Source organism: Pinus tabuliformis, chromosome 3_2, assembly GCF_031772625.1.
Source record: "Pinus tabuliformis cultivar Carrire ecotype Pingquan chromosome 3_2, CPIR1, whole genome shotgun sequence".
In the NCBI taxonomy this organism is placed as follows: domain Eukaryota; kingdom Viridiplantae; phylum Streptophyta; class Pinopsida; order Pinales; family Pinaceae; genus Pinus; species Pinus tabuliformis.
In genome coordinates, this window is record NC_142302.1 from 1,142,692,774 (window position 1) to 1,142,717,598 (window position 24,825).

The window sequence follows — 24,825 nt, forward strand, 5'->3', positions numbered from 1 at the left end:
AGGGTCGCAGGTTCAGTGAAGGGAAAGTGCGCCGGGACGCAGGTACTGTAAAGGGAAAGTGCGCCGAGACGCAGCACAGTAAAGAGAGACCTGCGTGGGGACGTAGGGCGATCAAGGTTCAGGTGCGTCTCTGAAGCAGAAGGACGCGGTGTTGTGGGGAAAAGTATCCGACTCGGAATGACCCTATCCCTACTCTAAGGGTGATAGTTCCTTAGCAACAACTGAAAGTAAAGCTTTGATATTTTTCCTTTATGAAAGTACAGAGAAGGAAGAAAAGATTGACCAACCGATGTCTTTCGCTTTTGTCGATCCTGTCTTCTCTCTTTGCCTCTTGTTCCCAGCTCCTTGCTCCCTTTGCCGGCCCAGCTACACAAAGATCCTGCAAAAACAAGAGAGGGAAACTACAAGAAACATGTACTCATAACTGATGCATGGATTAGAATGGATCAAATATACAGATAAAAACAATACATCATTGCAATACAAGTATATAGGAGAACATCAAAGCTTTATTGATAGAAGAAAAAGGTTCTGAGAAGGTTACAACCATAAATGGCTCCAATCCAGCAGCACCTCCCCAGCAGCAAGAAATCTCCTCTTCCCCTCTATAAAAGCAATCACCCAATAGCTCTAACTGTAAACCAACAGCACTTCCTTGCTTTGCACAAAATTCCAGCCTCCCTAGACCTCATAGAAGAGCTCTATATATAGGGTAGAAGGAGAAAGGATGAGTCAGCTTGAGACTGACATAAAGCTGCCTTGTGTCCTCTCCCTCTTCAGTTAATCTTCAGTTCTTAAGTCCACTTGGAGATCCTTGCTTACACATGGAGATCAAGTACCTCTTACTCATCACAGGGCGAATTCCTTGAACCAAGTGTCAGTTTGGAAGCTTCCTGGGCAATTGACACCTTGCAGAATGACTGTGCCACTTGGCCAATCTCGCCCAGCGCAGGTAGCCTTCATTAGAGTTGACTTTCAGCGCAGGTACAAGGAGGAGCAGTTGACATTCAGCGCAGATGCTCAGTGGAGCAGCTGACATGATCCAAAAATAGCCTGTTTTTAAGTGTTTTCAGGTGGAGAACTGATAGGAAGTGCTGTGGTTTGCTGACCTTGTTCCTCTAGGGGTAAGAACAACATGTTTAGGGACTGAGGATCCCTGTAATTATTGACATTTCATGCTCCATGCTGCGAGGCACAAAAATGTCTATAACAGTTGCCCCCTAAAGTATGAGGCCGTTTATCGGGTGAAATGCTTTATCCAGAGGGTCCGAAGTTCATTCAAGTGCTGAGAGGTGCCCTGTAATACAATACAATACAATACATTATTTTTCATTCTGTCTTCATGATCTAGCTGAGGCGGGCATTCCCATGCTCAGCTTTATAAATTCATTTTGGTACATAGAACAGACGATCGTCTGATGGTAGACTGATAATTCTCTGCTGAAATTATCATCCTTTGAGTAGGATGATCATCTGTTGTAATGATGTACATGACAAATGCTTTTATATTTCCTGAATATGTATCGCAGCCCGGATGGATGAAACTAGATCCGGGGTCTTCAAACTCGTTCGATCTTCACTCTAAGTACAAGTCAATCCATGTGAGAATTTCGTTGAAGTCGAACATGGAAAGACATCGCTTGATTACCGGTCAATGATGAAAACCGTTAACAAGCGCGAGAGGAATCACCGATAATGATAATGACCCTCAAGGTACTGCAGTACAATTCACGTGGCGTGAATAAAGGACTTGGCGCCGAACGCCACGCAAAATCTTCTGGTCAAAGGTCATTGATGTATACCTGTCGCCGGAAGTGAGAAACTTGCCATTGAGGCATGCAAGCTTCAAAGTACTGGTGGGGTTGTTCCTAGATCAACTTCTTGGATAATGAGCTGAAGTCGACAAGAAGCGATCCGTCAAAGGAGGGCCTTAATGAATCCCACATCAATGACACAGAACGGAGCTAATGATTTTAGTGGAGGTGAAAACAAACTGTGACATATGATTCAGGGTGGCGATCATGAATGGATGAAGGATAGTGTATGGCAGTGGATGGGACGCGGTTGACACTTTCAGAATGACCTCTCTTGAACATATAACGACACTGATGCGATGGATCGGTAGCATTACCCCAAAATGTGGATGGTTTGGTGAAGACCATGGTGAAGAGACCGGTGAATGAAACAACCCAACCCGATGTGGTACGGAAGAAAAGTGTCATGTTTAAGAGCGACTTGCTACCATTAAGCTTTGATGTTCTCCCAATTTTTCCCCAGTCATTTCTGACCAGTACCTCTTTATTTTTGTCAAGCTTGAGGAGGATAACATATGCTTGTTCTATAACCTGCCCTTCGGGCAAGCCCATCACTATGATTTAACGAGCTTAGCGATAGGGAAACTCGTTCTCGTCTAAAGACAAGTTTGTCGCTATTTAATCATTTTAACGAGTCTAACGACAAGGAAAACTCGGTCCTTTTCATTTTTAGAGAGTCTGAAAAGGTACAGAAAGTTAACTCCATAATTCCTTTTTCGTCATCTAATCCCTTAAGTCCGAAAAAGTATAAAACAATACAGAAGGGATGAATTTTCGATTGCTTTAACGAGCCGAACAAAACAAGCGCTCGATCTTTTTGTGCAATAATCCCTCAGGTCCAAAAAGATTAAAATCTAGAGGAGGGATAGCTCTTCCGGTCGTTTTAACGAGCTGGAAGGCCAAAACTCGGCAAACTTTTCATATTTTACGAGTCAGTGAAAAGAGCTCAAAGAAGACTCATCTTTTGAGGAACGAGTGATAAACAGGGATAGCAGCAGATTCCAGGTACAAATTGGAATTTTCCAATCACGGTAGTGTCACAAGGATGGCTAGGTGAAATCACTCTTCGCAGCTGTTCCTCAAAATGGGTAAACAATCATATGGGGGTGAACGACCGGCCAAATGACGGTGGAGGTGATGGATGAAAACACGACCAAGGTTTTTAAGGTTGATAAATTTACGATCGCAATGGTTATTTACCGGGATAGGTTCATTTTTTAATGAGCTTGAACTCTGGTGGAAACCTTTGCTCACGCTTTTCTATTTTTTAACGAGCATAAATTCCGCGGTAAAACTGCTCGATTCATGGTCAAATTTGATTTTTTACTTTTACTAGCTTTTCTCTTTTCAAATGTAGTACTTCACCTTCAATTGCTGCAACAAACTTTGTTAGAAATGGACAATATTTGCATGAAAATGAGATTATAACCCTAATATTTAACTTTAAACTGTGTAAAAAGTCATAAAAAGGTGTTTTTGCCTCTCATTTACCATTTCATTTGCATTTTGTTTGTTGGAGCTCTGGAGGTGCCTCTTCTTCCTTGATTTTCACCAGCTGATTCCGGGAGATTCTGTGGACGATTTTCGGCGCCGTTTGGACCAGGTAGGAGCTAAACCTTAGCCCTTCACTTTCATGGTTTCCTTTTTCAGTTTCATGCACATTTTTCAGGGTTTCTGAGCCTCAGGGGTTTCATCAAGGCGCCCTGGCATCAGCGCAGGTTCTCCTTTCGAAACCTGCGCTGCATGTCAGGTTGTCTTAAGGCAGACTGCGCCTCAGCGCAAGGGAGAGACTCTCTGCCTGCGCTGGGCCTAGAAAAACTGATCCTGCATGTGATTTTCGATGATTTTTCGCCAGTTTTTCATCAAAATTAGGAACTTACTCCTTCTCTTGTTTGCTTGCAGGGAACTTTGAACAAAATGTCCCTTACATGGCGAGAACGAGAACATGAAGCAGAGGACATGGTTGCACTCCATGACCCGGTCACGGTGAACGCGCTTCGGAACTGTGGCCTACTGAAGTTCTTCCGTATCTCTAGCATGAGAGCACAGATTTCTTTACTGTAGTATATGCTTGATGCTTGGGATCCTGTTAACCAAGTATTCCAGATTAGGGGGAAAACCATCCCCTTGACCATAGAGGACATGTACTTCTTGACTGGGTTGTCAAGGCGGGGTGCCCCCATTTCTTTGTCAGGTACGGCTCGAGGGACTAATTCCACCAGAGACTATATCCGTCAGTATTGCCGGGAAGGTTCACAGCCGAGCAGAGACGGCAAGATCAATATCCGTGACATCACTGACAGGTCTCTTAGGTCCATTCTGTTTACCATTGGTAGGACGGCCGGTAGTGCAGCTTTACATGTTGCCAACAGATCTTACATGCAGCACGCCTTGGAGTGTCTCCAACCGAAAGTGTTTAACTGGTGTGATGCTGTACTTGTTCAGATGAAAAGTCAATTGACCAAGGTAAAGTTCGGGAGGCTGAAGAACTTTGGATTTGGTTCTATTCTGACTGCCTTTGCCTTGGAGAAAATCCCATTGATGCAGCCTCAATACATCATACTTGACTTGCCTTCTCCGACCGAGCCACGCATGCAGAGGTGGGTTGACCACATGTCCCGACATGCTGGTCAATCTCAGATTACTTTCACTGAGGCCTTCTTTAGGTGGTTCGAGCGTCAGGAGATGGTGTTTTATGAGTATCCATATGTGGGTATGGACTACCGAGGTGATCCGGATTTGGTGCTACCGGATGGCGAGCAATGGGGTGCTATTGGTAAAATCTCTGACCATATCACTGTTTATTGTTTTTACTCATGATGTTATTGTGCAAAACTAATCAAACTCTTGGGTGCATGCAGATGTTGGTCCTGTTCGTCCAGCAGCCCGTCCACGATCGCCAGCTACTGCCCCAGCAGCAGAGCCTGCTAGGAGAGTTGTTATTCGCGACCTTGGTGATACTGAGACACTTACAGCTGTGCAGGAGCAGGTTGAGAGCCTTACTCGTGGTCTTCCGGATGTACAGATTGACGAGTTACCTTTACAGTTGCAGCGGCACACTATTGGCGTGCCTAGACGATGGACTCGTCTCTTGCGCATGATTGCACAGACCGTGACATACTATCATGAGCACCACTAGGCTGGGGTGCCCCCTAGCATCTTTTTGAGTTCTAGGTCATACGACCAATTTTGTTTTGATTACAGCACATCATCTACAAACTATAAACAGCTTTATATATTTTGATTTTCGGGGTTTATTCTGGTTTATTTGTGATCCACTTATATAGCACCGATGCATCTCTTTTTATATATGTCGTAAATGTCTATCTAATACATAGTTTGCTAATGAATCTGTTAATGTGTTCAAGTTTCTGGAAATATGTTGGTATTGAATTGAATCAAACTCTCTTTCCAAAATCTTAACCCTTAGAAACATTCGATAAATAGCTGGATTGCGGACTGAATATATACCAGTGAGTTGTAGTATCACAAGCTGTGAGTCTAGCCTAACAATTAGTCGGCGTATACCATGAGCGATGGTATCAGAGAGGAGTTCAATCAACGCGCTATACTCAGCGATGTTGTTCGTTGACTGCCCAATACACACACCTCTGAAACTCACTAACTCGCCGCTTGGATCAAAAGTGGCCCAGGCTGCGGAGGACAAATTCCGCGTACTACGACTCGCTCCGTCGGCATATCCTACATATGTCTCAGAAAAATTCGACATCTGCAACAAACGAGAAGGGTGGATTACTAAACCGAAACAAACACTTTAGCGAAAACAAAATACAACAAAAGCACTTAGGTTACTATTCAGGCATAGTAACGCTTGAGGTACAACCCGTTGCGGGGTTGCGCCAGTGGTATCCCGTCGTAATCCATTAACTCGTAGGCTCCTTTTGCTAACACCCTTTTAACAATATAGGGACCCATCCATAAGGACTTAAATTTTCCTGCTCCTAATTTGTCGGATTCTTGGTCGTAAAGCAAAACCAAGTCACCCTCAGAGAAGATACGAGGTTTGATATTCTTGTCAAACTGTGCCTTGACTCGTTTCTTATGGGCTTCGTTCGCCAAAGTGGCGTCACGACGGTTTTCATCCAACTGGATCAATTCCAAGAAACGAGCCTCTTCTTCTGAGGTTCCGGGGAGGAGGTCAATTGCGAGTTTAAGAGATGAAATTTCGCACTGGATCGGTATGACTGCCTCCAGGCCATACACCAATTGGAATGGTGTGAACCCAGTGGCGTTCTTTACCGAGGTTCGGTAAGCCCATAATGCTGAGTACAGGAGTAGGTGCCATCTTCTTTTGTGAACCCCGATCATCCTTTGCAACATACGCTTCAGGACCTTGTTGATTGCCTCAACTTGTCCGTTGGCTTGTGGATAATATGGGGTAGAGCTGTCATGAGATAGCCCTAGTTTGGCAGCTAATTCAACCATCATGTGATTGCGAAAATGCGATCCATGATCTGTCACTATAGCCTGCGGAACGCCGAACCTGGCGACTACATGATTAAAAAAGAAAAGGGCAGCTGTTTCACCAGTGTTATCCAATGTAGGCATCGCCTCGGCCCATTTGGTAAAATAGTCAACAGCGACTATAATATACCCATGCCCCCCGGTCGAGGTGGGGTTACATTGCATGAAATCGATGCCCCACTTGGCGAAAGGCCCAACAGCAACTATAGGCTGCAAAGGTGCGGGCGGTCTCCTGGTTTTGCTATCAAAGATCTGACACGCATGGCAACTTCTGACAGCTATTATGCAATCTTTAAACATAGTTGGCCAGAAATATCCTGCTCGTAAGATTCTTTGTGCTGTTGCATATCCAGATTGATGCCCCCCGCACGCGCCTGAATGACAATCATTCAGGGCTTTCTCGGCCTCCTCATGGGTAAGGCACCTCCTCAGAACCGTATCGACACCACGACGGTAAAGTGTATCACCGACGATCATGTAGTCTTTAGATTGGTATCGTATACGCTTCTGTTCCGAGTGTGAGGTATTAGGCCTAAATTTTTGGGTTTGGAGATAAACAATGATGTCTCCATACCACTCATCGCTTACTGATATCAGAAACAAATTTTCATCCACGATTGACTCTTCTGATGTTTCATCGTTGGACGACGATGGGAGATCGCATAATAATTCCGCGAAAACTAGAGCTTTCTTCGATTTGGATTTTACAAAATCCAAATCAAACTCTTGAAGGATTGCTATCCATTTAGAATATTTGCCCCCAAGCAACTGTCGTGACAGTATATACGTCATGGGGTTGCAATCTGACAGAATGGTAGTTTTCCTACAGAGGACATAATGTCGAAACCTTTGAATCGCTTGAACAGCAGCAAGCGCTAGTTTTTCAACATAGGAATATTTACTTTCTGTGTCATTTAAGTTTTTACTTAAATAATAAATAGGATGTTCAATTCCATCGGCTTCTTGCACTAAGACCATCGCAATGGTCGTATCTGCTGCAGTTAGATACAGGTTAAAATCTCTTTGATAGTCCGGGGCGTACATTAATGACGCTCTTACTAGGGAATCTTTCAGAGCGTCAAAGGAAGCTTGCGCAACCTGGTCCCAGACAAAAGGTACATCTTTTTTCAAAAGACGAGTATAACCTTTGGCAAGTTCTGCGTAATTTGGAATGAACCTCCTCAGAAAGTTTGCTTTCCCTTGGAGTTTCTGAATCTGAAGCAAATTTGAAGGTGGAGGCAAATTCATGATTGCCTGAACCTTACAGGGGTCGAGATGAATCCCATCCTTAGAGACTACAAAGCCAAGTAAACGACCAGAACCGACGCAAAACACACACTTGTGCGGATTGAGTCTTATCTTGTAGTGTCGGCAACGTAGAAATATTGCTCTCAAATGCCGTGGATGATCAGTCCGCTTCTGCGAATGAGCCGGAAGATCGTCGAGGTAAGGTTGAACGATGTTCTTGATGTCATGGAAGGCATAATTCATTGCCCTCTAAAACATCGCCCCTGCGTTCTTTAAACCAAAGGGTAATTTTCGATAAGCGAATGTGCCCCACGGACAAATAAATGCAGTCTTAGACTGGTCCTGTGGGCGGATATTTATTTGATTATACCCGGAAAATCCATCCATAAAGGAAAAGATTTCATCCGGCGCATTCATCAATTATCTGGTCGATGAAGGGTGTAGGGTAGTTGTCCTTTGGACAAGCTTGGTTTACATCCCTATAGTCGACGCACACTCTTATTGTCCCTTGTTTTTTCATAACAGGGACAATATTTGATACCCAATCGGTTAGAGGAACCGGGTAGATGAATCCAGCATGGAGAAGTTTTTCAACTTCTGCCTTAATGGCAGCGGCTTTCTTGGGGTGCACCTGCCGAAGCCGTTGTCTTACTGGTTTGACATCAGGATACATTTTAATCTCATGTTCAACTATGCTCGAGTCAATGCCTGGCATTTCATCATATGACCATGCAAAGACATCTCTAAATTCGCGAAAGAGAGCACCATATATTTCCAGTTCTGAAGGGGAACAACTTTTGCTGACATGAATATTCTCTATAACATCAGGTTTTGTCGAGATGTTTATGGCTACGGTCTCTTCAATATTGGATAGGTTTCGCTCTGAATCCACCGTATTTACAGTATTTGTTAGGAATTCAAACACTGAAGGGTGATATAGGTCGTGTTGAGTTTCTTCTTCACACTCTGGAAGAAGGGAACGATGGTGGTGATCATTCCATGGTGCCCCCTCAATCATCATTGATTGTAAGATTCCTTCGTCAGTCCCATGAACTTTTGACCATGGATCTAATGGGGTACCATATTCTCCAGACCTATCTACCCAAACGCTTGACGAGCGTTGATTTGGGCTCGCCTCCCATGCCTGAAACATTGATTGCTACAATATTTCTATAGGGCTAGGTGGCAAAACCACTTGATAATCCATGGCGACTTTGTCTTCTGCGATTTTCGATGAAGAAACCATGTTGCATGTTGCTACAAACGGGACATTCCCTACATGGGGAGGAGGCGACAAAGCGAAAGTTCCCATCATCGTGGGGTCTTTCAATAGGCCTACTCCGATATCTTGAATCGAATGGTCGCACCCATGGATCATGGGAATGCTTCCTGTAACTTGTGAACCATTAGGGAGGAAATTCTGTTGGTCGACGATCGTAATCCCTCCTTCAAACGGGAATGCGATCTTCCTAAAATAAGTCGACACTACAGCTTCCATGGCATATATCCATGGTCTTCCCAGTAGGATGTTATAGTCAAGATTGCCATCAATGACTTCAACATCAATTTCCACTGTTTTTCCTCCTAGTTCAACCTTAAAGTTATTTAGGATACCGTACGGAGTGTACGTCCTACCGTCAAATGCTTTCAATGTCGTCGAAGATCGCGACAAGGTTGGAGATCCAAGAGTTTTCCAGCAACTCATCGACATGATACATGTCGATGCTCCCTCATCAATAATCGTTCTATGAACAGTTTTGTTGAGTGCTTTCACTTGAATAAGGAAAGCTAGTTGCGCTGGTAACTGAGGATCATATCCTCTGTGATCAAAGGATACAAGATTGGAATCTTTAGGATCCACTCCACCAATTGCTGATAACAATGCCTGCCTTTGGGATGGACAATTTTGCAGTACCTCAAGAGTCGACATAGCAGATGGCGATTGGGCCAAATCTTCCACTATGTTATAATGCTGCGCCGCTCTGGCGCGAGGATTAAATGTCGACTTGTGTACTACTCCCTTAGGTGGCTTTATTGTTAATTCATGCGTGAGGGGGGGTACAGCTTCTGCCGAAGTTGTTGTCGAACTACTGGGTTGATCTTTCCCTTTGTCGTTCGACACCGGTGGATTCCCATAATCTTTATTCCTGGTCGAGATCAAAGCATCATTTTGCTTAGAAACCGACAACATAAGCACTTGTGACGGGGAAGCATTTCCACTATCAACCATATTTTGACCTGGGGCGGGAAATGGATCAGTCAACACGGCTGAAGTTTGGGAACTTTTAAAGAACCTCTTTAACTCAGCTTTGAACGGACAGTTCTTTGTCGAATGATCCTTTTCATCGCATATCTGACATGGATAAATTTGTTTCCCTTGCCCAGGAGGGTTTGAAGGAGTTTTTTGAGGGGATGACTCACCCTGTTTCTTCTTCTTCCCTTTGTTTTGTTTCTTCTTGCTTCCTGGTTGATTGGAGTTTTTGCCTTTATCCGTAGATACAGCATTTACCTCCGAAGCAAGAATCTCTTGATTTGCTTTTTGATTCGAAGTCTTACAGGCTTTCTTATTTGAATCCTTTGTCGACTTAGCGTTTGCAGTTCCAATCACGCCATCACCGGCATGAGAGTCACTATTCGATCCGGGAGGAGGAGGGATTGAAAATTCCGGTCTGGGGGCATCAGGTATCTTATCATAGAGCGTGCCCGACTGAGTATATACTAAGTCCAAATATTGAGCACGAGCAATAACCTGCTCCTCTGTTACGACGCCTCCCTTGGCCACATCTTCTGTTATAGCAGGAAGAAGCGACTTTATAAACCACTCAGCTAATAGCTGATCTGGAACATAGGTCTTTACCATTCTGCGACGACGACGCCACTCATGTATATGATCTGATATATGTGTGGCCGTTGTCTGCTTGAAATTGGTCAAGATCTCTGTTCCAGTTTCGTACCTTATAGGTAACTGAAAGTGTGTTAAGAAAGTCGTGGCTAGGGAACTAAAATTGTCGAAAGAGGCTCTAGGTAATTTAATATACCATTTAGCCGCCGGACCAGTCAATGTCCTCTGGAAAAGGCGAAGCCTTATCGAATCATCATTCAAGGTATTCGACGAACACCACAGATGGAATGTCATCACATGATTCGACGGGTCTTCGCCAGGATTTCCATTGAATTTAGGAATGTCCGAAGGAAGTTTGTGAGGAATCGCTGGCCACCAATGGGCATAGGCGATTGGATCGTTCGTCAATCGATGTAAATCTGGTAATTCTAGAGTTGCCACGAATGGCAACTGTTGATTCAGGTTTGGCGAGGCGTACCCAGGATACGATGGAATCGCCTGAGCAGTAGGCCTTTGCATACCAGCATAATGCAACTGATGTTGATATGACTGATATGGCTGGTGGGCTTGGCCACTGTAAAGTGGTTGATTTAACCCGTTCTGAATATAGGGTTGCCCACTATTCGCAAAGATCTGTTGTTCAGATCCCTGGTACACCTGTTGAAACTGAGGTTGTTGGTATTGCACCACCCATGGTTGCGAAGCCATGTTTTGCTGTGCGATACTAACCGACGGACCAAGATGCGGGGTTATGGTTCCCGTTTGTGTCTGTGTCATCCCGGCAGTTGGCGATTGTGGTTGTGTTGCAGGTTCAATGGGCTGTTGCATTACAACTTGGGGTTGACATACAACAGGCATCGATTGAACTTGCGACACGGTTACAATTGCTGGCGTCGTCGGGATACTAGACATAGGTACACACTGTTGCATGGAATATACAACTCTTGGTTGTTGGGGTAACATAGGTACCCAACCACTCGTCATTACTTCAGTCAAACCTGAATGTTGTTGAAAACTGTCGTATGGGTATCCCCCCGGAAGGGGAAGTGAAAGGGCATATTGCCCCCCATATGGTAACAATCCGGAACTCAAGGGTATAGATTGCCTTTGAGGACTGGATGGCCCAAACTGATTTCCAAAGGGATCAATTTGTCTAGTTTCAACATAAGAATTACCGGGTATTATACCGGAAGAACAAACTGGAACAGACCAAGTTGTCGTAATAGTCCCTGGGTGGACTCCTTCTAGATGATGAGAGCTAGTCGGGACAGCTGGTATGCCGGCAAACATCGTTGGAGTGACAGCAGGAGTTTCTGATGTCGCTGTGTCATTTGGCACAGTCCTAGATGTCGACAGTTGCTCAGACATTTTAAGTCTATCCAATAAACTGCCTAACGATTCTACAGGAACTTCCAGTGGCGATGGACAAACTTCTGATGCAGAAGGAAAAAGAGTGGCGCCTACTCCAAAATGAGTTGGAGTATTTGCTTGCTGGTCCTCTACGATTTCCTCTATTGCAATCAGACCAGGAGGAAGAGGAAGACCGTCAGGTCCGTAAAAGATTTCTGGTGCCGAAGAAGGGGTTGCTTCGACAGCGACAGTTGTTTGAGCAACAAGACTCTGTGGACCGGTTTCAGATGGAACTGGTTCAGTTATGCAAGTACTTGTCCTCAGACTAGGATCAGTACAACTGTCCCTCTGTTGCTGTTGAACTTCTTCAATAGAGGCAGGGATTCCAGAAATATTAGGAGTGACCAGAATCTCAGATGTTGTCGGAACTGTTGTTCTAACTTTAATGGGAGATTTTGACCCGGTCAAGCAAGTTCGCTTCGTCTGTACTACTCTCGATTCCGGAGACAAAGACGGTTGACTCGCGAGTCTCCTCGAACGACGGAGTTTTAATTGACTTTCCTCCACGGTTGCGGATTGCTTGATCAACTAAAATACAAAAAAGGGGAATTATGTTTCCGTATTGAATGAATTTTATTAGACGCTTTTAGACACAACTTTGCTTTTTCATGTTTTAAGAGTCGAGAAAAAGCTAAAGATGACTCTAGTCGCCTTCGATGTATTAACGAGCCCGAAGTGACAAATGCTCGGTTGGACCTTTTCAGTTATAGAGTTTGAAAAGGGCCAAAAGAAACTGCTCTGGAGATCTAGGCAGAGGGTGTGCCAAACCTTTCGCGAAACCACAGAATACGTTTTACGGTACAGGTGGTCGATCTTCGTGAATGCTGTGTTCACTGCATCGCGATCAGTAGGGCAGCCGACACGGCTTCCTAAGGATAAAGGATAAATGCCTATAGGGGTCTCCCAATATACGCGACGGTACGCGGGAGCACAAGTCCGTATTAGTGCTATCGTCTCTCAGGAGGAATCACCCACCTTCGTAGAGATCGACAGTCACTACGTTTAACGACGCCGGAACACGTCTCTACCTAGACCTCTATTGTGAGCGTTATGTTACAAAGCGTTTTTAGATTCATTCAATATATTTTAAGTTGATCTTGTTTAGCAGTTTGTCTTTCAGGATCACCACGAGATGTATTGGTACAAATTCCTAAATGCAGCTAAAATGATAAGCAAGCTTTACAATCTTTTTAGCTTTGAAAATCCTAACTACTGAGGGGAGAGAAAAACATTATCTTTCCACACAGAGCACAAAGCACAAACTAATGCACTTTCCCCTAGATCAATCACGCAAACTTATCAAAAAATGCAAATGCAAGATGCATGTATTTCTTTTCTTTTCCTTAATGTTGATGTAGACAAAAGGAAACTGTCGTATAATTTTCGAATTCAATTTGAAGCGTAAACAAACAAGTTTTGTCTAAAATCAAAAGACGCCTTACAGGTACTTGTTTCGACACTAAAAATGTATGAATTCAAACCATAAAATGAAAAACAAACAAACTCAAACAGCCATGAACAGTAATAAAACTAGCTCTTAAGATCACAAAGACACTTTTACAGTTCAGGATCTAAGAGGCCACAGCTATACTGGTTTGCTTTTCACAATGGGAAACTGTAACTGAAACAAGAAATACTGAAAGAACAATCACAGTTTCATCACACAACTGAGGCGGAATAATGTCAAGGAAAGTTGGTTTACAGCAAGTACAAATGACAAGCAATCAGCAGCAAAACAACAGTGAAAACAGGGCCAAGACTCAGTAGGAAACCTCAGGAAGACATAGCCTAACTGGTTCAGCGCAGGCTCTGGTCTGTCAAACTGACTCTCAGCGCAGTTCCCGAAGGGAGTACCTACGCTGAAATGCAGACTGCCTTTGGACAGCCTGCACTGAGACACGAGAGTTGCGTTTACAAGGATTTCCGGGTCATAAAAAGCTAAAAAATTCACTGTTTTTGCTGAAATAAAAAGCTATAGGTCAAGTACAAGCTAAGGGATGATCAAGAGGATGAAAAGCTATCACAAAGAGCAAAAGAGTCTTTTGTAGATCAGCTCTTCAAATCATGAATCTGCTCAGAAAATGAGCAAGAGTAGCAGCCCCTCTACTTCGCTTTTGATATAGTCAAAAGCTTTTCGATTCGGTACTCTTTGGTTCAGGAAATGAATAGCAAAGATACTACAAACACCAACAAGATACTAGGCTCCCCAGTGGAGTCGCCAGTTTGTTGTGGGGAAAAGTATCCGACTCGGAATGACCCTATCCCTACTCTAAGGGTGATAGTTCCTTAGCAACAACTGAAAGTAAAGCTTTGATATTTTTCCTTTATGAAAGTACAGAGAAGGAAGAAAAGATTGACCAACCGATGTCTTTCGCTTTTGTCGATCCTGTCTTCTCTCTTTGCCTCTTGTTCCTAGCTCCTTGCTCCCTTTGCCGGCCCAGCTACACAAAGATCCTGCAAAAACAAGAGAGGGAAACTACAAGAAACATGTACTCATAACTGATGCATGGATTAGAATGGATCAAATATACAGATAAAAACAATACATCATTGCAATACAAGTATATAGGAGAACATCAAAGCTTTATTGATAGAAGAAAAAGGTTCTGAGAAGGTTACAACCATAAATGGCTCCAATCCAGCAGCACCTCCCCAGCAGCAAGAAATCTCCTCTTCCCCTCTATAAAAGCAATCATCCAATAGCTCTAACTGTAAACCAACAACACTTCCTTGCTTTGCACAAAATTCCAGCCTCCCTAGACCTCATAGAAGAGCTCTATATATAGGGTAGAAGGAGAAAGGATGAGTCAGCTTGAGACTGACATAAAGCTGCCTTGTGTCCTCTCCCTCTTCAGTTAATCTTCAGTTCTTAAGTCCACTTGGAGATCCTTGCTTACACATGGAGATCAAGTACCTCTTACTCATCACAGGGCGAATTCCTTGAACCAAGTGTCAGTTTGGAAGCTTCCTGGGCAATTGACACCTTGCAGAATGACTGTGCCACTTGGCCAATCTCGCCCAGCGCAGGTAGCCTTCATTAGAGTTGACTTTCAGCGTAGGTACAAGGAGGAGCAGTTGACATTCAGCGCAGATGCTCAGTGGAGCAGCTGACATGATCCAAAAATAGCCTGTTTTTAAGTGTTTTCAGGTGGAGAACTGATAGGAAGTGCTGTGGTTTGCTGACCTTGTTCCTCTAGGGGTAAGAACAACATGTTTAGGGACTGAGGATCCCTGTAATTATTGACATTTCATGCTCCATGCTGCGAGGCACAAAAATGTCTATAACACGCGGTGCGATAGTGTTTTCAGGTGCGTCTCTGTAGCGAAAGACGCAGTGCGATAGTATCTTTGGGTGCGTCCCTGAAGCAACAAAACACAGAGCAGTCAAAGGAACAGTGCGTGGGCACGCAGTGGAGCAGAAGGATATCTGCGTGTGGACGCAGAGTAGCAGAAGGTTAACGGTGTCTGGTCGCAGGCCACAGAAAGAAAAACTGCGTCTCTGTTTTAAGATGTTCTGTTGATTGAATTTCTCTATTGATAAGGTGTTTTGGGTTAGTTCTGTTGTTGCTGGTCTGATATCTGTAGTGATCTATATCTGTTATGTACTTGTTGATTATCTGATGCTTTATAAAAAGTAGGGGGTTGTAGCTCCCTTCCAGGAGTAGACTGGAAAACGAGAGAGAGAGAGAGTTGTAGCTCTCTGCAGGTTGCAGCCTGCGTACTGGTAAAGGACTGCACCAGTACAAAATCATTGTAAAAGAAGTTTCTAAATTGAAAGAAGATAGAGACATATTGCAGCAGGTGGTTTTCACCCACATTGGGTTTCCACCTTACATCTTGTGTTCTTTGGTGTGACTATCTGTTTTTCATGCTCATTATTTTATGGTACTGATATGCTAAAATAATTCAAAGATCAAATAAGGAAGATTTATTAAATTGCTAGATAATACTGATTCACCCCCCCTCTCAGTATTATTTCCAACAGATCCTTCTTATCCCCCCAATGCTTTAGGAATGCATCATCTAAAGCCTTAATATCAACTATAGATCTTGGGGTCAGTTCTCTAAACCATTTTCTAGCCTCCCCATCTAGGCTTTGGACAAAGACTCTCATCCACACATCATCTTCACTAATGTCCAGGTTATCAGCATAGCTATAGAATAATTCGAGATGTTCCTCAGCTGTAACACCTTCAGTCCCAGTGAACTTAGGCATATATTTCTAATATTCTTAAGTAGGCATGGCATTCAAAGGAGTGGGTAGTATTAGAGGTCCATACCTAGCAGCTATGATTCTTTCCATTTTGGTGGGTTCTTGTGGATCTGCCATAGATGTGGTAGCTGCTAGGTATGGACCTCTAATACTACCCACTCCTTTGAATGCCATGCCTACTTAAGAATATTAGAAATATATGCCTAAGTTCACTGGGACTGAAGGTGTTACAGCTGAGGAACATCTCGAATTATTCTATAGCTATGCTGATAACCTGGACATTAGTGAAGATGATGTGTGGATGAGAGTCTTTGTCCAAAGCCTAGATGGGGAGGCTAGAAAATGGTTTAGAGAACTAACCCCAAGATCTATAGTTGATATTAAGGCTTTAGATGATGCATTCCTAAAGCATTGGGGGGATAAGAAGGATCTCCTCTACTACCACACTGAAGGTGTTACAGCTGAGGAACATCTCGAATTATTCTATAGCTATGCTGATAACCTGGACATTAGTGAAGATGATGTGTGGATGAGAGTCTTTGTCCAAAGCCTAGATGGGGAGGCTAGAAAATGGTTTAGAGAACTGACCCCAAGATCTATAGTTGATATTAAGGCTTTAGATGATGCATTCCTAAAGCTCCTTATTCTTTAGGTTCTCATTTTGTTGTAAGCCCAAAGGAAACCTCACCTCCTATCCATCATACCCCTTTAGTCTTATCAATCCCTCCTTAGCCCTTTTTCATTCAGACTTCCAGTACCTTTTTAGCCACCACATCTATGGCAGATCCACAAGAACCCACCAAAATGGAAAGAATCATAGCTGCTAGGTATGGACCTCTAATACTACCCACTCCTTTGAATGCCATGCCTACTTAAGAATATTAGAAATATATGCCTAAGTTCACTGGGACTGAAGGTGTTACAGCTGAGGAACATCTCGAATTATTCTATAGCTATGCTGATAACCTGGACATTAGTGAATATGATGTGTGGATGAGAGTCTTTGTCCAAAGCCTAGATGGGGAGGCTAGAAAATGGTTTAGAGAACTGACCCCAAGATCTATAGTTGATATTAAGGCTTTAGATGATGCATTCCTAAAGCATTGGGGGGATAAGAAGGATCTCCTCTACTACCACACTGAGTTTGGGAACTTAAAGAGGGAAAATGGTGAGATGTTGTCTGATTTTAATAAGAGGTTTAACCGAATGTACAACAAGATACCAGCCGAAGTAAAACCCACCACTACCTCTGCTAAACTCACTTATGCTAGTGCTTTTGATTCTGACTTCTGTCTACTGTTGAGGGAGAGGTGATGTGCTACTTTGGATGATATGCTGGATGCAGCCTTGGAAGTAGAATCAAACATTATGGCTGTAAAGAAGCTCAGAGGTAATGTTGATAGAAGGAGATAGAGGGGTGAGTCTTCATCATCCTCAGAACCCAAGATAGATAAAATGACTAAGATGATAGAGTCATTAGCCTTTGAAATCTCCAAATTAAAAGTTGAGAAGAACACCGAGAAAGGAAGAGTTCCCAATACCTTTGCTCCTATAAATCCAAATCCATATGATGACCAAAGGGTAAAGACCCCTTTTTGGAACGTAGTCATGGAGGAAGAGCATTTTGAAGAAGATGATGAGATCCATTGTCTTGAAGACAAAGGAAATGCCTCCTTTCTAACCTCAACTGCCTTTGAAAATTCATTATTCAATGACCAGAATAACCAAGAATGCGATGGTGATGTTGTTTTGAAAACTGAAGGCCGGCACAAATATAATCTGAGGTCGAAGATGAATAATGCCAAGGAAACTCCTATTCAAAGAGTTGTCGTCCCTACAGTACATCGAGCTAAAATCTAGAAGCGACCAGTATTTGATCCAATCATCCTCAAAGCTCCAACTGACGAGGTAAGAGACCTTGACAAGTCTCCTTCTCCTTTCAGTTTTCAATCAGAAATTCAGAAGCTAAGGATACCCATACCTATGATTGAACTAGTAAATAATGAGTCCTTCAAGAGATCTATCCTTGAGGCCCTTAAGCCCAATGCCATCCAAGCCCCCATTGACTATGTAAATCTGCAAGATGACAAACCAGTTGTTGTTTTCAACCCAATTATTGAAAATTATGATGAAATCTCCCCATGATTCTATGTCTCTTTGACTATTCATGACAAAATCCTTCACAACTGCCTTCTGGACAAAGGAGCCAGCCATAATCTAATGCCCAAGGCTGTCATGGATGAGATGGGTCTTGACATTACCAAGCCTTATCATGACCTATTTTCTTTTGACTCTAGAAAAGTGAAATGTTTGGGATTAATCAAATACCTAGCCATCACCTTGTCTCAGCTGGCTATGAAGAGTATGATGATGGATATTGTGGTAGTAGATGTGCCCCCCAAGTTTGGCATGTTACTGTCCAGAGGTTGGATCAAGAGATTAGGTGGGACATTGCAAAATGATCTCTCCTATGCTACTATCCCAATTTTTGGAGGTGAAAGTAGGAGATTATATAGAGAAGCTCAGTTGGCTTATATCATTACTGATGAGAAAAATCCCACTAATCATCCCATCTATGTTGTTGACACTGATTTTGGAGCCTGTATTCTCCAAATTGAAGAATCCCAGTTGACCTCCATGCAACTTAGGAAACCAGTTTTCCAGATCACAGAGGAAGAAGGCCCACAGATTTGGGACATGTTCTTTGATGGAGCTTGCTCTAAGGAAGCTGCAGGGGTAGGTGTAGTCCTTGTATCCCCCACACAAGAATGCATTCATTTATCTTTCAAGTTAACTTTTTGGGTCAGAAATAACATAGCAGAGTACGAAGCCTTGATATTGGGCTTAAACGCTGCTAAAGAAATGGGCATCAAAGGTCTAAAGGTGTTTGGAGAAGTAGACCTTATCATTCAGCAGGTGAACAAAACTTTCCAAGCAAAGCACCCAAGGCTAAAAGCATACAAAGATGAGGTATGGAAACTCAAGGGTTGTTTTAATAGTTTCATCATTTCTTATATCCCTAGAATGAAGAACTAGCTTGCCAATTCCCTTGCTGTGTCTGTTATCATGTTTATTCCTCCTTTGCCTCCTAAATTGATTTATGAAGTTCAGGTGAAATGTAGACCATCTCTGCTTGACAATGTCAAATACTAGAAAGTTTTTGAAGATGATGATGAAATTAATAGGTTTTTACAAGTCATTGATGAATTTTCTGAAATGCACATTGACCAAGAAAATGAAACCATTGAAGAATGCAACCAGTCCAAGCTAAAGGACGAGATTGGTCAGGATAGCATTATTTAGCTACCTAGTAACCATATACCCAAAGGATTGGTGCCTCTAGAGAAGCTATTTGATCATAATGATGTACCTTATAAGCCTGCCCAAAAAGAAAATGAGCCTGCAGTTCATAGACATAATATAGGGAGCCCAGATCATCCAAAGTGCATAAATCTGTCCACCCACTTGTCTGCTGCCAAAAATTTTGAGTATTGCACCCTAATGAAGCAATTTTCTGATATCTTTGCCTGGGAGTAAAGTGATCTTAAGACATATGACACGAACAACATTTAGCATAAGATTCATTGGAGAAGAACACCATCCCTTTGAAGCAGAAGTTAAGGTCTATCATCCCTCTCTTATTGTTGTTGATTGAGAAAGAAATCAAGAAGTTGTTGGATGCCAAAATCATAGTTCCCCTAAGGTATTCAAAGTGGATAGCTAACCTTGTGGTAGTAAGAAAGAAAAATGGATAAATCAGGCTTTGTGTTGACTTCAGAAATCTGAACAAGTGCTCTAAAAAAGATAACTACCCCCTGCCTAAGATGGAGCACTTGCTGCAAAAAGTTTTAGGGGCTAGAGTCATGTCTTTCTTAGATGGATTTTCAGGTTACAATCAGGTTGTTGTACATCCAGAAGATCAGGAAAAGACCACCTTCACTACTCCTTGGGGCACTTTCATGTACTCCAAGATGCCTTTTGGACTGATGAATGCTGGGGCTACTTTCCAGAGGGCCATGGACATAGACTTTGTGGGAGAGAAGGACAAGTTTGTCCTTATTTACCTTGACAACATAAGCATTTTTTCCAGTAGTCACAAGGACCATTTGCAGCATTTGAAGAAGGTGTTTATAAAGTGTAGACAATTTGGAATCTCTGTGAACCCAAAGAAATCACAGTTTGCTCTAGAAGAAGGCAAACTTCTGGGACATATTGTTTCTGCTGAAGGTGTGAAGATTGATCCAGCCAGAGTTCAAGCAATTCAGACATTGTCCATCCCAAGGTCAAAAAGGGACATTCAATCTTTCCTGGGTAAGATTAAATTTGTCAGAAGGTTCATTCCAAACTTTGCAGAGTTAGTGAAGCACATCACCTCCATGCTGAAGAAAGGGTCAAAAATAAAATGGACAGATGCTGCAAGAAGCTCTTTTGAAGCCATTAAACAAGCTATCATGGAAGCTCCCACTCTAATCAGTCCAGATTACACCAAGGAGTTTTATATCTTCTCTTTTGCCTCTTATGATACACTTGCAGCAGTTCTATTGCAGAAAAATGATGAAGGTGTAGAGCACCCTGTGGCCTTTTTCAGCAAAACGCTGAGGGATGCTGAACTAAGGTATGACCTTATTGAAAAACAGGCTTATGCTCTCATAAAATCTTTGAAGGCATTCAGAATTTATATTCTACATTCCAAAGTAGTTGCATATGTACCTTTAGCGTCAGTAAAAGATGTCTTAACTCATCCAGATATTGATGGAAAAAGAGCTAAATGGATTGCAAAATTCATAGAGTTTAACATAGAGGTGAAGCCCACTAAGCTGGTCAAAGGCTAGGGCTTGGCTAAACTTATGGCTAAGGAAAATTGCAGCTTGTTAGACATAAATTGCATGGGTCCAAATTCAGATGATGAGCAAACAGAGGAAGCAGCAGAAGAACAAAAGCAGAATCAGTCTTTGGCTAAAAATCTAGCCACCTGTGAATGGTATTCCAGCATAGTTCATTTTTTGCAGAAGCTAGAAGTCCCTCCAGGGCTTAGCTCAAGTCAAGCCCAAGCCATTAAACTCAGATTAGCTAAATTTTGCATTAATGAAAATTTGCTTTACTGGAAAGACCCATCAGGAATCCTCTTGAGATGTCTAGATAAAGGACAATATGTGGAAGTCATGCACCAGTTCCATTCTAGCATCTGTGGAGGACATCATTATTGGAAAACCACAACCCACAAGATCCTGAGAGCTGGGTATTATTGGTCTACTCTGTTCTCTAATGTGTGTTCTTTTGTGAAATCTTGTGACAAATGTCAGAGGTTTGCAGGAAGACAGCAGCTAAAATCTCTGCCCTTGAAGCCAGTACATGTCAATGGTCCCTTCCAACAGTGGGGCTTGGACTTCATAGGTGAGATTAATCCACATTCCAGTGGCCAGCATAAATGGATCTTGGTAGCCACTGATTATTTCACCAAGTGGATTGAGGCTATACCCACTAAGAATGCTAATCACCAGGTTGTCATAAAGTTTTTGAATGAGAATATTTTCACTAGATTTGGTTGCCCAACCAAACTAGTCACTGATAATGCAGCAGCTTTTAGGGAAAAAGAATTGGTAGACATGTGTGAATCCATGGGCATTCAGTTGGTGCATTCTACCTCATATTATCCTCAAGGCAATGGCCTGGTAGAATCATCTAACAAGAGTCTTGTAAGGATAATCAAAAAACTGTTGGAAGACAACAAAAAGAGCTGGGATTCCAAGTTCAAGTTTTCACTATCGTCTAACAGGGTTACCAACAAGAAGTCCACAAGAAATTCTCCATTCAAGCTGGTTTATGGCATTGATGCTATTTTTCCTATCCAGCTGATTCTCCCTGTGGCCAAACTCTTGCAAGAAGAGCAAGGAGAATGACATGGTAAGAAGAATGAATAACCTGATCGAACTACAACAAATCAGAGAGCAGTTGGATGAGAAGTCAAAAGCTCATCAAAAGAAAATCAAAGAAACCTTTGACAGGAAGGCAAAGGTGGACAATTTCCAAGTTGGTGATTGGGTTCACAAATGGGATTCATTTAAGGAAAAGAAAGGTAATCATGGTAAGTTTGACTCCTTATGGACAGGTCTATTTGTCATCGCTCAAATTCAGCAAAACAATACCTTTATTCTGCACAGTTTGGAAGGAGGAGATGTTTTTGGTAGCCCAGTCAATGGGCGGTTTTTGAAACTTTATTTCATTTAAGGCTTTAAAACCTTGGTGTCATGCGGAAAGAGTCAATTTTGCGGACAAAACCAACCTCCCTAGAAACTAAGGCGTTTCTAGTGACAAAAAAAACAATCAAGCACTATCTTTCCCTAAATATGCATTTAAAATATAAGCAACCAGGTGTTTAAGGCTTACCTTTAGTCCAACGCTGTTTGTAGGGGCCAAGCCTCTTGGATCCAGATGAGCTCCTCTCCTTGAAGCCTGCATACACAAACAAGCAAATGATTACATAGCACCTGAATAACTCATATAATAAAACATATTCATCATAAAGACCAAGGAGTTTATGAAACAAATTATATATAACAACTTGTTGAGAAAAATGAACTTAATTGTATTAATTGGAAACAAAAGAAACCTTACAACCAGTGCCTTGGTGTTGTGCAGGTCCCTCCCAGGGTCCAGCAAGAGTTCTCCTCTACTTTGATCAGCTCACCCACTTCCAAATGAAGCTAAGAAAGGAATGGGATCTCTCCTCTCAAGCTCTATAAGGGAGTCCTAATTTCAGCAGTATCTACCCTTAGGAATGTTCAGCTTTCAACCTCTCTTGCCTCTGGCCCAATGCCTGTATTTATAATGCTTTGGAGGAAGTTAAACAGGTCCACCATCAATGGGATAAGCCCCTCTTTCAAAGGGATAGCTCCCCTCTTCATGGGATAAGTTCCTCTTTCATTGGGATACATGAACCATCTAGAGGCGCTCAATCCACGTCAAACCATCTTCTAGAATGCTCTAGAATCAACCGCAAGTAAGTTTTTTGAAGTAAAACTTGCGCCTTTTGACTTTTACAGGGGTACGCACCCACCCCTTTACAGACAGAGCGTACAAGTACGCAGGTATTATGTACTTGAGGTGCGTGCCCACAGGTAAGAGTAAGAGAAAGTGCGGAACCAGAGTTATATTGATTTTTTAAAGGCTTTCTCTCTTTTTTGGAGTTTGACATGAGGAGCAGAGGTATAAGACTTACTAAAATTTGTCACCATGACTATTTGCAGTCAATATGGCTCCATCAATAGTCATACTGTCCTCCATCAATAGTCATACTAGAAAAGCCTTACAACCAGTGCCTTGGTGTTGTGCAGGTCCCTCCCAGGGTCCAGCAAGAGTTCTCCTCTACTTTGATCAGCTCACCCACTTCCAAATGAAGCTAAGAAAGGAATGGGATCTCTCCTCTCAAGCTCTATAAGGGAGTCCTAATTTCAGCAGCATCTACCCTTAGGAATGTTCAGCTTTCAACCTCTCCTCCCTCTGGCCCAATGCCTGTATTTATAATGCTTTGGAGGAAGTTAAACAGGTCCACCATCAATGGGATAAGCCCCTCTTTCAAAGGGATAGCTCCCTTCTTCATGGGATAAGTTCCTCTTTCATTGGGATGCATGAACCATCTGGAGACGCTCAATCCACATCAAACCATCTTCTAGAATGCTCTAGAATCGATCGCAAGTAAGTTTTTTGAAGTAAAACTTGCGCCTTTTGACTTTTATAGGGGTACGCACCCACCCCTTTACAGACAGAGCGTACAAGTACGCAGGTATTATGTACTTGAGGTGCGGGCACGCAGGTAAAAGTAAGAGAAAGTGCGTAACCAGAGTTATATTGATTTTTAAAGGCTTTCTCTCTTTTTTGGAGTTTGACATGAGGAGCAGAGGCATAAGGCTTGCCAAGGAGGACAGTATGGTTATTGATGGAGCCATACTGACTGCAAATAGTCATGGTGACAAATTTTAGTGTAACACTTGGTATTGTAAATATGTTTTTCAGTTTTTATTTTTATGCAAAATAGACTCCATGCACAATGGAACACTAGGAGGAATATTTGATTTTGGTTTTACTAGAAAGGCAGTGGTCTACAGTTCTTGAAACCTCACAGGGAGGCTTTCATCCCCAGAAGGAGCTAGTGTTAGCCCTGAGGTGCAGCACTGCTATTTTGAAGGCCAAAGGAGGGAAATGGCCCATTTTTCTGTCATGGAGAAGTTCCCACACGGGCCATCATCACCCCATTTACCTACTCTTCTACTTACATTCTATTCCGCTCATATCCTAACCCGACCCTCACATCATAACGAAACCCTCTTTCGCCTTAGCCTTAAGTAAATTAACCCAAAAACCCCAAAAACCTTACCTTTCCACCCATACGCGCCCTCCGCACATTTCTCGAGGACATCCCATACCTCCATGTCCCTCTGCTGTCGATCCCCCCCCCCCCCCACCAATCTGACGGCCCACATTTCACCCGATCGACAAGACATGCTCGATTGATCTTCACCGTTAGATCACTCCCACTAGATCTAATGGCTATCGCTCTTATCGTGCGGGAAACTAGCGAGAGGAATACCTGCCTGATAAAGGTGGTTTTCTCTCTCCTCCTCCACTACATGGTGTGCAATGAGTGGCATCACGCAGACTCCACCCTTTACCACTTACCGCCCGATAAAAACCATAACCACCCAAATGAAACCCCCAGGCGCTATCATCGAAGCACCTCCTCCGTGCAATAGCCGCCCGATCTGCTCATTTGAGATCTGACGGATCGGACTTATTCCACTGCCGCCATGACTTTA